Genomic DNA, 18,512 nt, shown 5'->3' on the forward strand with positions numbered 1-18,512 from the left:
ATTGATCTCGATCCCAACTTTGGCGGGGATAGGAATTCTCGAATCGAAAATTTTGATTACAGACTTTTAACAAGATAAATTTTGATTTATTTATTAGAAACTTCGATGGCTTAATTTTGGGAGTTTTTTGTCCATCAGAATCGATGCCCAGAGAAAACCACAAGCACTGTCGGAGATCCTATTAATCGGTTCGATGGCAAAGGAGGAGTCTTATCTTGTTTTCTGAAGCTGTCATTGCCGACCGACTCTTAAAGATGTTGGTTTTCCATTCTTTTTGAAATCACTACTTGAGTTCTATATCCAACAAAAATATGAAAATATTGTGCAATTTATTAATGTAGCACGAACAAGGAAGTAATTTCTTTCATTTCAATTAAATTGAGTGTTAATTGGTTGATTCAATTTCTCAATTCCAAATTAATTTTATGCTCTATTGGTACCTCGATTTGAATGTCAAAATTTGCGTATGTTATTTTAGGTTTTAAGCTTTGATATATTTTTAGATTAATTTCAGTTTTGAATCGATTCAATATTAATTTGATTATTATTCGAATTTTTGGAGTTTTTTGTCCATCGGAATCGATTGTTATTACTTGAACTCATGTTGATCTGTGGGGCCAGTCTACGACAATCCCGACACGCTCGGCTTTGCAGAGCTTGCGGGCCGGGGTGTCACAGTATATTGATATATTACAGGGTATTTAGCAGTCCAAGTAAGATTTTCAAATTACAAAAAAAAGTATGTGAAATAACATTAAAAGTCATTGTCGTATATGAAATATAACTAGGAGTATATTTCATTTTATATGGATATTTGATTATAAGATTCAGATAGTGCTTGGTATCATTTGTGTCTCCCAAGTAGTCGTATTGGTATTACACGGCCTATAGAAAACTTTATTTGTCTACCTGAATTTACATTAACATAAATTGCATTGATTAATACAGGTATTTAAACTTTTATATGGAGTTCTTACAATTCTTTTAAGAGTATGGATTTACATGCCTAAGGTATATTGAATATTACCAAAGGCGTACTTGTTTTATAAACAGGCTTTGTCGTTGTGTATAGAAGTATTTATATTCCTATATGGGTATTTATTTGATCAACACACGTAACGTCTACTGAAAATATTTTATTGATTTTGGCTAGATTATACGGTTATGAGTTGAATAGATCGTTATCATTTCGTCTAATATTGGTATTTATCAACCAATACTATTGAAATGATCAATGATATAATTTTTTCATATATTTAAGAGTAGATGAGAATGTCACATAAGATAGGTTTGACATAACATATGATATTGTAGATCATGGTAAGAGATATTGATGAATTAGTAGATAACTAATGAGATATGTCTCGGTCCCCACATTCTTTATTGGCTTTGTCCATGTTAGCATTTTGTAGAATAGAAAAAATATTTCAAACGAATAAATGTATTAGAAGGTATGAAGAGTAAATTTTACGCATGAGACATATTAACGCTACTCACACTATAAGCAAACTTTTTTCATTGAGGTGTATATAAAATATGTTCATCGCCGCTTTCAGAATGGTTTGGTAAATACATATTTTATCACTACATATCGAATATGTATTTAGTTACTTATAAAGTTTATTCATTAATAGGAGTACATGCAATTATGTCAGAAGTATATAAGTTTGTTAAATAAATGAGCATATGTCTTCATTAGGGATACGTTGCTCAAACTTAGGGGTTTCTCGATACCCAACTGTGAAATTTTTACAAATTGAATTATATATCTTAATGATGCGGATATGTAACTCTAATATCAAGGTTCATACTTATGGAAAGCTGTATATATAGTATGTTAAATTGGAAAGTAGAATAATTCTAAAAAAGTCTTAGCAAAACTAACATCAATAACTACCCCAATTTGGAAACCACCTAAATCAAATCTCAATTGTTCTCAATTCATGCATAACAATTAACATACAAATACGGTATAAATAATACTAGGTAGTCCCTCTGGGGTATCTGATAAAATCTTTACAACAATTTGCTCGATATGTCTTAATATCATTGAATTCAATAACTCATCATTTAAGCGGATAAGTTTCTGTGTTACATAAAGTATAACTCTTGACGGATATCCATTAATGGCCCACAGTTGAGATTCACCTTGGGCTTAACAACATTTAAATAAAGATAAATATATACATTACCAATTCAAATAGCGGGATGAATAGATAAAAGAAAATAAACAATAATGATGACAAACACCAAATATTATCTTTTACAAATCAATTTAGAATTAAATAATAATAATAATTAGTATAAAATATATTGAAAATCACCCACAAGCAATGCCAGAGAAGCTTCAAATTTGGATAAATAAGAAAATGCCTTAATGAAGCGAGTTGTACATCCTTCATGTTTTTCTCGTTCATATCATCTTTTCCTTAAACAATCTTGAAAAGCTTTTGTATAGTAGAATAGCATTATTAGACACATACATGATTTTGCGTGTAATCCAAAAATTATTGAGAATTTCTCAGGAGAAAAAATTTAATTCATATTCATCTCCGATTCTAAATTATCAGGACTCGATGTCAAACATATCGACAATCGCCCATAACCGATGCCAAGGTAGCTTCATTTTCAAATAATTTAATAAATGCCCAAATGGGGTGAATTGTAGAGCTTTTAGTTGTTTCTCGTTCATCCCAACTTTTAGTTTAGTCATTTTTTATTTTTTATTTTTTTATTTTTTTTTTTTAGAAGAAAGGTATAGCAAATTTTGAGGTAAGTCATTTGTATTTTTTTTTGGGTTTGTCATCATTTCATACAAAGACATGTATTCATAAGTATACTCAACAATAATACAAGTTTATGGCATAACTAGAAGGTAAGTAATGTTCTCGTTGACACCCAAGAAATTATCAATTTTGTAATGAGATTTTTTCGTTTCTAAATTCACTTTTTCTGTTACTAATGATATTAGAGACAGAATTAGAGATGAAATTACGTTAGCTACGTGAACTTTAGGAACGGAATTCCGTTACAAATATACTATTTTTTTGTAGTGTGAGGCACGTAAATTAAAAATCACGGCACACCAAAAACAATTTGAGATGCTAATAAACAATAAATAAAGTAAGAAAAATTTCACTAATCGACAAAATAAATACATCTACAACCAATACCATAATAGAGACATCGTCCAACACCTTCAATGCTTAAAAATCGCTCCACAAGAGAATTTTGTCTATGGTATTTGAAAAAAAAAAGGAACACCACCTTTCTCATGTCTTAATCATTTTACTACAAATGTAAGCCTACAAAAATAAAAATAAAGGTAAAATAACTCATATTCAACCTGGTGTTGCAATACAAACACAAGGTATAATAACTCGGCATCCAAGTTTTTACAACCCAATCGAGGCATAAATAAAATAGATTTGAACACACCACAAATTCAAAATTATAAAAATAAAATATTGATTCTACCAAAAACATAAAATTTAACCTACGTTTTTCGAACTCTACTTTGGGGAGAAGATCTTTTTGGACATGTCGAGCGGGATCAAAGATTTCGGCAGCAACATAAGACTTCCAGAAGTGGCGAAGGTTTTTGCGGGGAGTTTCGGCAGTGATTACTTCGGCGGGGTGCTTCAACAATGATAGACTGAGTGGGAGGGGAAGGGTTTATAAGAAATAAACTCATTCACAATGTAAGATCGTGGATCTTATCATGGTTTTCTTCTGTTTTGGGGTTCAAATTACTGTAACTTATCTCAGTACATAAATAAAAATTATAGGCACATTACTTTGAATTTTTTTATACAGCGGGATAAATTTAGAGTACATAATTAGATAACGTAGGTTTATATAAAATTAACGAGAGTACATACAACACTTTTTACATTATATTGAAATGTTAGAAGAAATTGGTAATAGAGAGTCAAATATAAATATAAATAAAAAATAGGGAGTGCAGTGTGTTCTTAAGTATGGACTAAATTTAATTTTTTTTTTATGACAGAGAGATTTTAATCCAAGTTGCCCTAAAAATGAATGATATAAAATATTTAGGTCATGTCCAACTCATAATTTTCATTTTATAAAATTTTTAAATTTATAAATGTAGTTGCTACATTATTTTTATTTCAACTATAACTCTATTTATAACTAATATTTTTTAAATATTTTATTTTATATATCATTTTAAACAACTTTTTATTTTTATAATTTACATTATTTTTTTTTTAAAAAAAAAATCATAAATAAAAAAATAAAAGGCAACGGCAAAAATTAATGTGGGATTTGGCGTTGATTGAAGCCATCCGACACCAAATGAAAATAACTTTAAGGGAGTGGATTGGTTGTTAATTTTCCCATGCTGATTAGTGTACATATTATTATACATAATTATATAATTTATAAAATAAGTCAGCATAATTAATTTTTCACATTGGGCACTCAATCCTATCTTAATGTTTTAGATGCATAATTAATTTTTCACATTGGGCACTCAATCCTATCTTAATGTTTAGATGGTATATTATCACTGACTTGCTTTGTTGGGTCAAGTTTGCAGTCAATTAGGTTCGACCAAAGGTTTACTTAGAATGCATCCGAAAATTAGCGGCTGCGGATTATCGTATTATCAAAATATAAAAAAAAATCACAATTCATTCATAAAAAAATACGAGTATAAGTGTTGTCAGCAAAAATCGCCTCCAACCGTTTAATTGAGAAAGTATGTCGGAATTGATTTGTTCAAAAGGTTCCCCGACCTCCTCAAATAAGAGTCCGGGCTATATCGCGATAAACAAATAATTAAAGTATAGAAAGGTGAAAATAAAGCTGATAAAGAAGAAAAAAGGTAAAAAAATGAAAGTTGCAACTTGAAGAAAAAATTAAGAAAAAATACAGTGTTCTTGAGTAAAAAGTGCAGAGAAAAAATTATGGAAAAAAAAAAAGGATGATGAATGGGGTCTGTCTAGTCTGTCCTTGGTTTCTCCCTTGGTTTGTTTTGAAGTTTTGTATAAAATTTTATCCTCAGTTTTTCCTCCAACAACTCCAACAATTTTCACTTCCACCATCTTTCATTCGTTACTGCTCCAGATGCACCATGCCCAGCTGAGTCATTGGGTTGGGCGCTCCGGCAAGCCCGTTCGTTGATTTAGACCTTTTGTCGGGCCGCGAACCTTCTAGGACCTAAGCTGCACTGGTATTGGGCGGGCCCAATTAATTTGAATGTATAATAATTGTCAAACTTCTTAAAACTATTACTCCTTCTGTCTACTTAGAAGGTTGACATTTGTTTTTTGCATATTGATCTTTAAATATTAATTATCATATCAAAACGTAGTACAAATAAAGAGAAAATGACAAAAATATATTTATTAGTGTATTATAATACAAATATAATGACATTTGTATAAAAAACTATACAAATATAAGTATATTTTTAATGGTAAATACAATGATGCAAAAGGTAAATGTAAACTTATTAAGTGGACAGAGGGAGTATAATATACTAAATATATATATAAGTTTTTTAACTTAAACAAGTGTTAAATATAGTATTTTGTATAAACTAAAAGTCTAAATTTATATTTAAGCACATCCTAAACAATAACTAAAAAAATTAATTTAATGTATGTAATAATAAGGCTCCGTATCAAAAGGTAAGGTTAATTAGTTGTGTCTTATTGTTTAATGATTCGATGTGAAGTAGTAATGATTGGGTTTGTTTTTTCTTTTTCTTTTTTTTTTTTTCTTTTGTTTTCTCTATTTTTCTTTTCAATAATGACATAATTTTAATAAATACTATTAAAAATATACATTATATACCTATATTAACTTAATATATATTATATCGGTTTCATAATTAATTATTCATTTGCTTAATGTATTAAATTTTAAATATTAATATTATATTCATACATAATATAAATTAAAAAAAAGAACAATTATTAGTGTTGTATAATACAAATATAATTATATTTATATAATGTTAAAAGTACAATCAAATAAAAAGTAAATAGAGAAGAGAGAGTATAATTTATATATAAATCTTATTTATTCACAAAAAAATTAATAATTCAACATAAAATAATATTTTTATTATTAATACAATTCATCTTACCTAATATAAAAAATATTTATCGATCTAAAAATACAAATTCAACACATGCATTCATGACCTGCTTATTAAACTTATTTGGTCTATATTTATTTTATGTTATTTTTAAGTTAAAATAGCAAAGAATCTCCCTATCATTTTTCAAATTTGCTGAAAATCTTTTATGATTTTAATATTCTAAAAAATCTAGCCGTGGTTTGTAAAATATTGCATATGTATTCTCCTCTCTAAATTCCACTAACAACCAACTAAATTTTATCACAATTAATCATTACACTCTTATTTATATATTTTTAATTAAGGGTCATGATTATATAAATTTAATTTTGTAATTAAATAAATAATTTAATAATTAAGGGCCATGATTAAATTCAACCATATTGAATTAGAATTTTCAGCATAGTATGCCTCTTTATTGGGATATTCTCAAAACTCACACTGAATTAGATAAAAAGAAAAGTAATTTGGACAAAAATAAAGTTTTTTAAGAAGATATATTTTTTATATTATATGAAAAATGGTGTAAAGATAACATAGAAAATATTTATGTTAAATTATTAATTTTTTTTATAAATAGATAGAATCTATATCTTATATTTTCCCGTCTCATTCCAAATGATTTTGATTTTTTGGAATTTTATAGTAAAGCTAAAAATAATAGTATTTTATTGGTTAATGTAAGAGGTTTGAATATTTTTGCCCTTTGACTTTATAGTAATTGTATGTGTAATGGTATATTTGTAATTTAATTAAAAATAAAAATATTTTAGTATTAAAGTATAATTTTTTTACTAAAATAATAATAAAAAAATTTCGAATAAGACAAAGACGAAAATAATAAAAATAATACCTTAAATAAAAATAGTGCATATGTAAAAAGTATGTATATATTATATTTTTTATAATATTTATTGACAATCTTGTCAATAAAAATATCTTAGGAGAGCGGACCATAAGTTGTGTTTGTATGTGGATTTGATCTTTTGATTTAAATTTTTTTAATAATAAAAATTTGAATTTAAATAGTTACTCGATAAATATAAATAGACATTTATGTGATATTTTAATATAAAATTATTTTTTAATATAATATATAAAATAAAAATTACTTAATTTAATATTTAAAAAAAAAATAGGACAAAAGAAGATAATAAAATAATGAGCTCCTTTTAATTGTCGTTTTAAACATAATAGTACTAATAATTGCACATCGCTTTCGTTATTAATATTGAATTTGCAAATATAATACTCCCCCGTCCACAAATTAACGTCCTACTTTTCTATTTGGAATATCCAACAATTACTGTCCTCTTTTTATTTTTATATACAAAATTTACTCTTTTACCCTTACTTTATTTATTCTTTTATTTTCTATACACAAGATTAAGGACAAATTTATCATTTTATAATAAAAATCCTAATTGACTAAAAATGCGTGTAAATATCAAATAAGACATTAGAAAATGGACGGAGTAAGTATATATATATATTACTTAGACTCTTTAATTAGACTTATAGTAAAGTTTTAAAGTAGAATTGATTTAAGATTAAAAATATTTTTTTACAGATTAATATCTGCTGTAAAAATTTAAATTAGAAGTGATTGGAGTTGGATGATGCAAAATTTACAATTAAATGTTGTGAATAATACTCCCCCGTTCATCCAATTGTGTGCTCATTTGACGGGTTTTAAGAAAAATATGTAATAATAGAAATTTTAATTTTTTTTAACGAAAAAGTGGTATTTTTTTACTCAAAAAAAATAAAAATAAATTTAGATGGCAACTAAAAAATAAAAATAAAAATAAATTTAAACGATAGAGGGAGTATTTATGTTTGATAGTTCTCTACGAAGGGGGACAAGGAGAATGTTCAACGAAAGGGGCATTTCCGGAATTAGCCAAGGATCATATATGAGTTTCAGAGTTTGTGTTTATATCAAAAGGGGCAGCGCACGTTAGCGAATGATGACGCATAAAGATGGCCTGTCTATTTCGTGTGGTACTACCTTGCGCCTGCAGTATCCATTTGCTTTTCCTTTATTTTTTCTTTCAACGTTTCCTTAATAATTGGAATTTGGATAGTACCATTATCCACGTGACCCAATTATTCACACTAGAAAGGGATAAACATTTCCAATCAGATTTTAGAAAATATATTATATTGAGAAGAAAAATAAATTGCGTATACATAAAATTTTAGAAAAATATATATTTATTTATATAAGAGTCTATAACATTCCTTAATAAGAAAAAAGTGTGGATAGTAACTACGAATTTTCATGTTATTAAAAAATATATATATATTAGAAAAAAAATGTTGGATTTGTTTTTTTTTTTTTTTCCAATAGTGACATAATTTTATAAATATTATTAAATACATTAATACTATATATATAATATATATACACTTTATCTATTAAAAAAAAGCTCGATAAAGAAAAATGTTGGCAATTCTGTAAGAGGACTTAGTAGTATTGAAATACACTTGTATCCGTGAGGTTATAAATTCGAATAAACTATTAAGTGAAAAGGTTTACAACTCACTCAACTTATTTTCATTAGATGATAGGATTGAACTATTACATGAGATATTATTTTATTTTGAGAAACGAGAGAATGAGGGAAGAAATATTGTGAGATGCTAAAAATTAAAAGAAAAACCTTCTAAACAAGTCCCTATTTTAAAAATACAAAGAAATTCATGGAAAAATGAATTACAAATCATTTATGCATTTGGTGGATGTAAAAATTTTTTGTGAAAGATAAAATTTGTCAGTAATTTCTATAATGATTGTAGTAATTCTTATTTTAAGAATTTAACAAATCAATTTATGATTAAGCATTAAGCTTATTCTCAAAATCGAAATAAAGTGAGTGAGAAATAGATGAGATAATTGGTATAATATAATTATCATGACACATAATTATGTGTCGAATCGAGTTGCGAACTCAGATTAGGCACCGGACTGAGTCGGTGAGCTCATGATAAACAAATCCAAAAAAAATCTATCCACACTAAATGGATAAAGCATATCTTATAATTGATTTTCATATCTAATAGTTGATATCATATCTAAGTACTATATGATTCTTTTGAATGATGTAGTATATTATGATTCTTGATATCATATCATGTGAGATATGATTTTGGATATAGTTGTTATCAAGATTATCGGTACTATATCAAGAGAGAATTCTAAAAAATTTGTTATTTGGTAAGTCTATGAATAGATATGACCTTTAAACCTAAAGTCAATACACATAAGCCTAGATACTTTCATTCCGAGATTCTCCTCTACACCCTCTGCCGACTATCCTGCTTTTTTTCATGTTCTTTATGTCTTTTGCCAGTAGTGTTGCTTCGAGAGGATATAAACCGTTTCAATTTTAAAAGTGATACATATACACTGGACCACTACCAATTTGTATTTTGTTCTGTAGAAAGAGATATTTCTCAACTCAGCTTCTTTTCTGATTCATCATTATCGCCCATTTTCTTTTCCAACAATCGTAGAGTGAAATAGGGATGAAATGAATCATTATATGCCAATAGCTAGCTCTTTCTCCACAGAAAAGCATCCTTCCTCTGTGACCAATATAATATAAGTTTTTTCTGTCTTTCTTAACGCAACCGCCACCAAGAACCACTGCCACCTTCAGTGTTGTAGGATCCGTCGTTAATGTCGATGCTTCTGCTACTATTGGTGCCAGCTCCGTCAAAAGATAAAAAGAAAATTTCCGTCCAAAACTGTGTAGCCTTGGAAAAATGATGATTTTTACTTCATTAACCATTGGATCAAGCTGAATTTTTTAGAGAGTGTTCAAGACTCATTGCTTTTTCAATCCTACGGTGGGGTGAGATTTCTGATCAGAACTATGCAAATTGAGCAAAAATTTATAGTGTAGTAGAATTTTTTAGGTTTGTTTTCCTAATCTTGACTATTGTTCAGAAGGTGGTGTGCGTGATCAATACCACACTAAATGAAGTATGCCCCACATAAGTTGTCCGTTTTCCTTTTGTAAATCAAATGAGTGATGAATGCAGGACAAATATAAAAAATAACACTCTCCGTTCCAAACAAGCAAGATGCGATCAATGGAGACAATAAAATTTTGTTTATGTTCACTTTTTTTATTTTTATTTTGGATGAATTTTATGATTTATTGTACCTTGTTTTTCAATATGTAAAGAATACTAACAAAAAAAAAAAAAAAAAGAAAAACCAAAACTAAGCATGTGGGTACCAAAAGGTACCCTGTATCGAGAAAGTGGCCGTACCATATAGTCAACGGGTGCTCAATTATAGAACAAGTACAAGAGTTTCAACTCTTGGTAAAAGGTGTCCAAGTTGAGGGGATATTGTTCCTGATGCCTTTAATGTGACTTAAAGAATGAGGCTGAGAATGAACTTGGCATCCGAGTCAAGGAAATTAGAAGCGATAATAGTGGTGAATATATTCATTGCAGTTGAATGTTTTTTTGTGATTGCTTATTATGATGGTGATTGATGCCCTGCACAATCTAAAGATTCATCAGATGGATGTCAAGACAACGTTCTTATATGGTGATTTAGAGAAAGAGATCTATATGAAACAACTCATACGATTTATAGTACTTTGTTAAGAGTGTAAGATATGTAAATTAGTTATGTTCTTGTATGTACTTAAGCAAGCTCCGAAGCAATGACACTCAAAATTCGACAATACCATGCTATCGAATGGATTCTAATACAATGAGCGTGATAAATATGTTTACTATAAATAAGATTTCAGCAGTTTGTATTGGTTTTCCTCTACGTAGCTTATATGTTGATAATGGACAATGATCAAAGACTTATTGTTTAGACGAAACGTGTGTTAAAAAGAAATTTTGACATGAAAAATCTAGAGTTGGTGGATGTGATCTTCAAGATCAAAATTAATAGGATGCCATAAGGAATCGTCCTAACATAATCTTACTATCTATCGAAAATATTAACTAAGTTTGACCTCAATGATGAGCCAACAATGAAAACTCTGCTTGACCCAAGCGTGAAGTTAGGAAAAAATAAGGGTGATCTTGTAGCTCAAGTGAAATACGCAAGAATAATTGAGATTTTTATGTTTATGATGAACAAAACTCGCGTTGATCATGCGTACTCAGTAAGCAAACTGAGTAGATACACTAGCAATTAAGCATGGATCATTGGAAAGATATTTTAAGGGTTCTAAGGTAAGTAAAATATACTCAAAACCTAGGGCTATGTTATTCAAAATATTCTCAAATGTTTGAAGGGTATTCCGATGCTGATTGGATATCGGATCGAAGTGACTCATTTTCCACAAGTGGATATGACTTCACGATCGGATGAGGTGTTGTATTGTAGAAATAAAATAAGCAAACATATATAGTCCGATTCTCCTTGGATATATAGTCAGATATGTGTTCACGATCGGATGAGCTTTTAACGACTCTCTACCATTCATTAGTAGAGTACATCATGATACTCTTGGAAGGTCACCTATGCAAATGCAATTTTGGATCGGCATAAAACCGAGTCGATGAGCTCGTGGATTGGATAGAATATTCGAAAAAACTCTATTCATACTAAATGGATAAAACATATCTTAAAATTGATTTTCATATCTAATATTTGATATTATATCTAGTGAGATATGATTCTCGATATAATATCCTGTGAGGTATGATTCTTGATATGGTTATTAACGAAATTATCAATACCACATCAAGAGAGAATTCCAAAAATTTGTTACGTGTAAATTCTATACATAAACATGACCCTTAACCTTAAAGCTAATACACATAAATCTACACACTCTCATCCCGGGATTTTGTCTCTTCTCTCTACTGATTATCTTACTATCTCTCTATTTGTCAAGCTTATTGCTAGTGATGTTGCTTTAAAAAGATATAAATCATTTTAATTTTGGGAGTGATACATATATATCGGAGCACTATTGGCCATATTTTGTTATACAAGAATAGTCTTTTTCGACTCAATTTTCTTCTCAATTATTCTTTATTGCCTTTATTTCCAACATGGATGACCGTTGTTATTGAAATTGTGAAAAAAGTGTCCATATTAAATATTGAAGAGAAAGAGAAGATGAGTTGACTCGTAGCATTTTAAAAGAATATGCACCAATGAATTTTTATTTGAGAGTGATATTAAGTTTGTATAAAATAGAATAATCATTTGCATTTAATTGACTTGGTGTTTACCTTATTATGAAATTATGGGTTCAATTTTTCAAGATGAATATGATCAATTTTTAAATGTCATTTAATATTGAATTTAACTTATGTATAACTTTTAGTGTAAATAAAAAGAAGCAATAATAATGAGCATGCGGGTGTATTTATTGGTATTTTAAGTGTTTTAATTTATTAGAAAGATTGTAATAATAAATTACAAGATATATATTTGATATAGTATTTTAATATAAAATATGTATTTAAAAATATTTTAATAAATCATTTCAAAAACACAACACACATACGAGAACCCTTTTATTTATCAGTCCAATGGGCATCATTTTTAGCTCACTTTGTTTGTGAATTTTTTTTTATATATAAATATCAAATTAAATATTTTATTTATCATTCAAATTTATTTTTTTTTATTGTTATCTAAATTTTTTTGTTTCAATTTTTTAGTAAAAATAATACTCCCTCCGTCTTTTATTATCTATCCGTTTGTTTTTTTTTTTTCACGGAGTTTTAAGAATATTAATAATATATTGAGATATAGTGAAAATCTGGTGGCTTATAACTTCTCGGGAGAGGATGCTCATTAATGATACTCTCTGGAAATGGCCTTTGATATGCCGGCCTGTTCACCGTTTGCGGATTCATTCCGAAATGCATCCGCAGAACTTGGGCGATGCCTTCCGGATCCACTCTAGGAGGAATAGGATCGAACATTTCTCTGGGCAAGGCTGGTTCGGCTCTGACACCCAGTGGAACATTATTTGGGTATGTCAGAAGAGTCTTTCCTCTATCAACCATAGTAGTAGCACTTGGAAAAGTACTGTCTATATATGAAGGCCCTGCGAAATTTGCTTGTAACTTGGATGGTGACATCCCTGAGGGTGACTGAGTGGGTTGAAGAGTAACCCTTGACAAAGCTTGATCTAGCATGTTTTGCATGAGGTTTTGTTGCTCACGCAACATATTCTGCATGACCAGAGTTTGCTGATTGTTCAAATGTTGAATATAAGACACCCAATCTCTTCCGCCGGTGTTGAAGAGGCTTGGGGTTGTGAACCCGCCATATGGATCCTTCCGATGATTCGGCCGAATCTCAATCGTATGAAATTCTCTCTTGACGTAGGATCAGCAATCTTGCCTTTCTCCCGCTGTGGTCGCCAAATTATTGATGCAAATTTTCAATAATAAAAACTAAAATCCAAAATAGAGATTATCTTCGAATTTGATAAAATAAATGCTTGAGATTAAGAATCTCTAATCACTGTATGATACATAAGTAAACTAGGAAAATAAATACTACAGATTGAAAAAATAAAATGGTGATCCCAAAAAAAATTCTTTGAATTTGATTGTCGATTGAAGATGCCTTTCCAGAATAGATCCAGATTTTTAAATAGTCCCTAAAGAACCGTTTTGGAACCGTCGCCTGTTCGATTATAGCAACCGCCCACTAATTTATCCTCCATTGACACGTGTTTTAACTGTTTCACCAACCGCTCCTACCAGTTATAGAACCAAACTGGCTCGACCGACCGCCTCTGGGCACCTTACCTCCTTAAATGGACGGCTGGTCCCGAATGACTACTCAACCGCCCAATATACTTTAGACAGACTGCAGGTCGACCGATTGAAGATGGTTTCTTTAGGTCATGAACATACCTATTTAAAACCTATGTCAACCGCCACAACCAGGTCGTGCCTTCATATCCGCTCGCCGGTTGTAACTTCTCTCAACCGTCTTTTTAGACGGATCATAAATGACCATCCGACTGAAAAATCGTCTGGACCATCCACCGACTGAACCTACCAATAACCCAACGATTAACCAATCGACCAATCCAAATACTAACTGGTCGCTAAACCAAATGACTAATCAGTTGCCCACTCGAGCGACCACCATTCGGTCCCTTCAAACAGCTGAACAACCATTCGTCCAGACGATTCATCGGTCGTCCAATCAAGCGACCATCATCCTGTCCATGCAAACGGATGAACAACCGTTCGTCCAGACGATTCATTGGTCGCCCAATCAAGCGACCACCATCCAGTCCCTGCAAACGGCCGAACAACCGTTCGTCCAGACGATTCAATGGTCGCCCAATCAAGCGACCGAACTACTGTTTGACCAAATGACCGGCCAATCAATCAGTCGATTAACAAGTCGCTTAATTAAGCGACCAATTAACAGACCTTTCTTCGCCTGACCAATTAACAAACCTTTCCTCTTGCCCGACCTCCGTGTCTGCCATCTCATCTTTCTTCGCCCGACCTTATCTTGTCCGACCTCCTTATCGACCGTCTCATCCTTCTTCGTCCGACCTCCTTTTGACCGACCTCCGTATCGGCCGTCTTATCTTTCTTCCCCCGACTTCCTTTTGACCGACCTCCGTATCGGCCGTCTCATCTTTCTTCGCCCGACCTCATCTTTTGATCGACCCCCGTATTGGCCGTCTCATCCTAATCACAGGTTTCTTCCGAAAAAACCCATTTCTTAATAACACTTGGGCCGTTTGGCTTATATTCAGACTCATTTAGGATCCCACTGCCATTAACAGGCCCATTGAACTATATACCAGTCCACAGCCCTAGGCTCATTCTCGAAAACCCTGCACATTGGTTTTTTCTTACTCAACAATAATAATTTTATTGACATAAAATTTTATTTTTGTATGTCAATAAGTAATAATTAATTTGTCACTATCTTTCTACTTATCACATAATATCTTATTTTATTTTCTAAAGTATTTTATTTTTATACTAAAAATTACTATCTCGGTCCGTTTTTAAGGATTATATTTGTTTTTTCCATCATTGTACTTAACATTAAAAATATTTTTATATTTGTTTAATTTTTTTATACAAATGTCATATTAGTATTGTAAGACATCAATAAAAATATTTTTGTTATTTTTTCTTAATTTATACTTTGATATAATAATTAATATTAAAAAATAATACGCGAAAAAATAAATATAACCCTTAAAGCATAGAAAAAATATTATTTTGTAATTCCTATATATAATATAAAAAACTCGAACGAAAGAAAATATAAAATATTTATTTCAATTCAAAACTTCGCTGCTTTGACAAAAATCTAATTTCATGTCCAAAACAAACGTCATTTAATTAATTGTAAGTATTAATTATATAGGGTGATCTGGCACATAAAAGAACATAAAATTAATGGCCAGTGAAAGCCACGTAACACAATTATGGAAGTAATCATTAATAGCTTCATATGTACATGTCCCTTAATTTTACTATCTTTATATAATTGAGAAGCCAAGCCAAATGGTTTGCTATTTTTATCAAATAAATCAATATATTTTTCTAAAAAATTAATATATTACAAATAATTATTGTTTTAATATTATTTATATAATCTTTTATATTTTATATAATTAGAAAAATTAATATATTACAAATAATTATTGTTTTATATTATTTATATAATCTTTTATATGTTATATAATTATTATTCTTTCAAGTTATTTCACAAAATAAATATACCTAAAATTACTTTTAAAATAAACATAAACTTTTGTTATAATAATAATAATATATTATACTTAAATGAAAATTTAAAAATATATTTTTAATTTATATATTATATTTGAATTGAAATTTAAAATTATAATTGAGATATTAAATTTAAAAAATTACAATTAAGTCCGCTTACAAAGTTTACATTTTTTTTAGTAAGTATGGACCCCACCCCATATTACTCATACCCTTACTTTTACACTTATTTACACAAATACCATTATATTTATTTATACAACTATTTTTTAAATAAATACAATTATTAACATTTAAACACAATACTTAAAACTAAAACACAATTATTAAACATAAAACCCAACAATTAAAACTAAAACAAAGCACGTTTTTTAAAATAAAACACAATATTTAAAAACAAAAAATAATTTCTAAAATTACAATAATTATCTGAATCTCTTCATTCTCGTCGATCCTCTCTCGCTCCTAGGGTTCTCTCGCAATCTTCGTCTTCATCGTTCTCTCTGAATCTTGGTTCCACCGTCGTTGTCGACCACCCGAATGGCGCAAAATCGCCCAAATCGTGATCGAACGGAGGATTTATCAATGGATCCTCCTCCGGCTTCGCCCGTCGACCTTGTTTGGCAGTCGCCCGAGAAGCCATATTCCAATCTTTCACTCTTTGACTCTGATCTTTACAGATCCATGGTGCCGGAGACGTGCGGGACCTTCGACGGTGGGCTTGAGACCTTCGAGACGGGGGGCTGTCGGCTGTCTGTTAAGATGCCTTACTCTTGTACAAGCTCGGAATATTTGGCCTCCGAGGTGCCGGAATCGCCCCACCTGTACTCCGGCTGGGTTGTGCCAGACTCCGAGGATGCCATTGTGTGTCCGTCGCCAATTGTCGTTCAAAATGACATGGCCAAAAAAACCCTTGTAGCTGGAATCGATGCTCGTAGCTGCCGTGAAGTGTTCCTTCAGTTCCTGAGGATTTACTGTCCTCTTGCGACCACCTTGCCTGAGTACTCTGAGGTATACCTTCTATGGTTTTTATTTTATGAGTACTTGGAGTTGGGAATTTCAATTTTAATGGCTGAAATGATGATTTTCGTGTTGATTATGTTCAATATAGGTTGCTGGTTGTGTGTAGTGCATATTGTTTATGGATGACTTACTCTATAAGTAATGCACCATATATGTACAAGACTTTTTGCATAACTAGCTTCCACTCGATGACGATTTTCTTCTGAGAGTGTCTCGATCGTGCATAGTTGTATCGAATGCTTACTTTATAAGTAATGCAACCACTGTGCATTTTAATTTTTTATGAAAAAATATATTTTTGGGGAATGATGGAAGAACACAACATGATCCTAATTACTATGACTAGTTTTGAATTGGTTTTATATTTTTATTAATGTTAGATACAAAGAAATATGTAATTAATATGAAAAATAATATTGTATATTTTTAATTATCAATATTTTAAAAAAATAATAAAATTGATAGAGTATATAAATTACGTTTTTCGTCCCAATTTTTAAAGTATTATTTTTATCATTTTTGTCTGTTCCATTTTAAAGTATTCATTTTCTATTTTAGAAAAAACTAAACATACACTAATACGAAAATATCTTTAATTTATACTTAAATTACAAACATACCGTTACACATACAATTACTTTTTACATAAAATTAAAGTTAAAAAGACAAAAATATCAAAATTACTTACACATTTCCATTAATAATAAAATATTATTATTTTTTAATTTACTATAAAATCACAAATGAAGGAAGGGAATATATATATTTCATAAATATATATTTTTTATACTATTAAAACTAGTATTTACTCCCTACGTTCATATATTTATGTTTGTTTTGTTGGATACAAAGATTAAAAATATAATAATTTTTCAATATAACATGGTAAATAAAAATTAATATATTAATATTATGAAAATTTTATTAAAGAGTTAATTTAAAAATAATGAGATAATTTACAAAGATAATAATAATTTGATTATTTTTATTAAAATAAAACTAATTAAATTATGAGTCAATAAAATAGTTTACTACCAGATGAAAAGCCTATTTATATAATAAAAATTTACTTTATCAATGAATACTTCAAAAAATTTAAAAAATATTTAGACCGTGTTTCATAATTAACTATTACGTATATTTTAACTGTTAGCTAATTTGATTAGATTATTTAACCAAGTGAATATATTTGCACTTGTATTAGATTATTTGCTAACTAACTCTTTATATATATATATATATATTTGTTAATTTTATTTTATATTGAATATTTTATGTATTAAAATTAATTTTAAAAATATTTGACTAATTATAAATTAGTACGGACAATTAAATAACAATAGTAACTAAATTGATTTTAAAAGTTTAAGAGATAATATTAAAAATGTAGGTTTGTAGACTTGTAAGATTTTATCTCTTATTTTACTATTCTAACTTTCTTTTTCCTCCAAAAATATCAAATCGAATATTCAATTTTTATTTATTTTATTACACTAAAATCTAATTTTACATTGAAAACATCACATCAATACATATTTATATCACATCAAATTACTATTTCAATTCAAAATCAAAACCCAAAATTAAATCTCAAACAAACACAAAAATTTTAATTTAAAAAATATTTTACATAAAA

This window comes from Andrographis paniculata, unplaced genomic scaffold (genome assembly GCF_009805555.1).
Source record: "Andrographis paniculata isolate CXL003 unplaced genomic scaffold, ASM980555v1 Contig57END, whole genome shotgun sequence".
Taxonomy (NCBI): Eukaryota; Viridiplantae; Streptophyta; class Magnoliopsida; order Lamiales; family Acanthaceae; genus Andrographis; species Andrographis paniculata.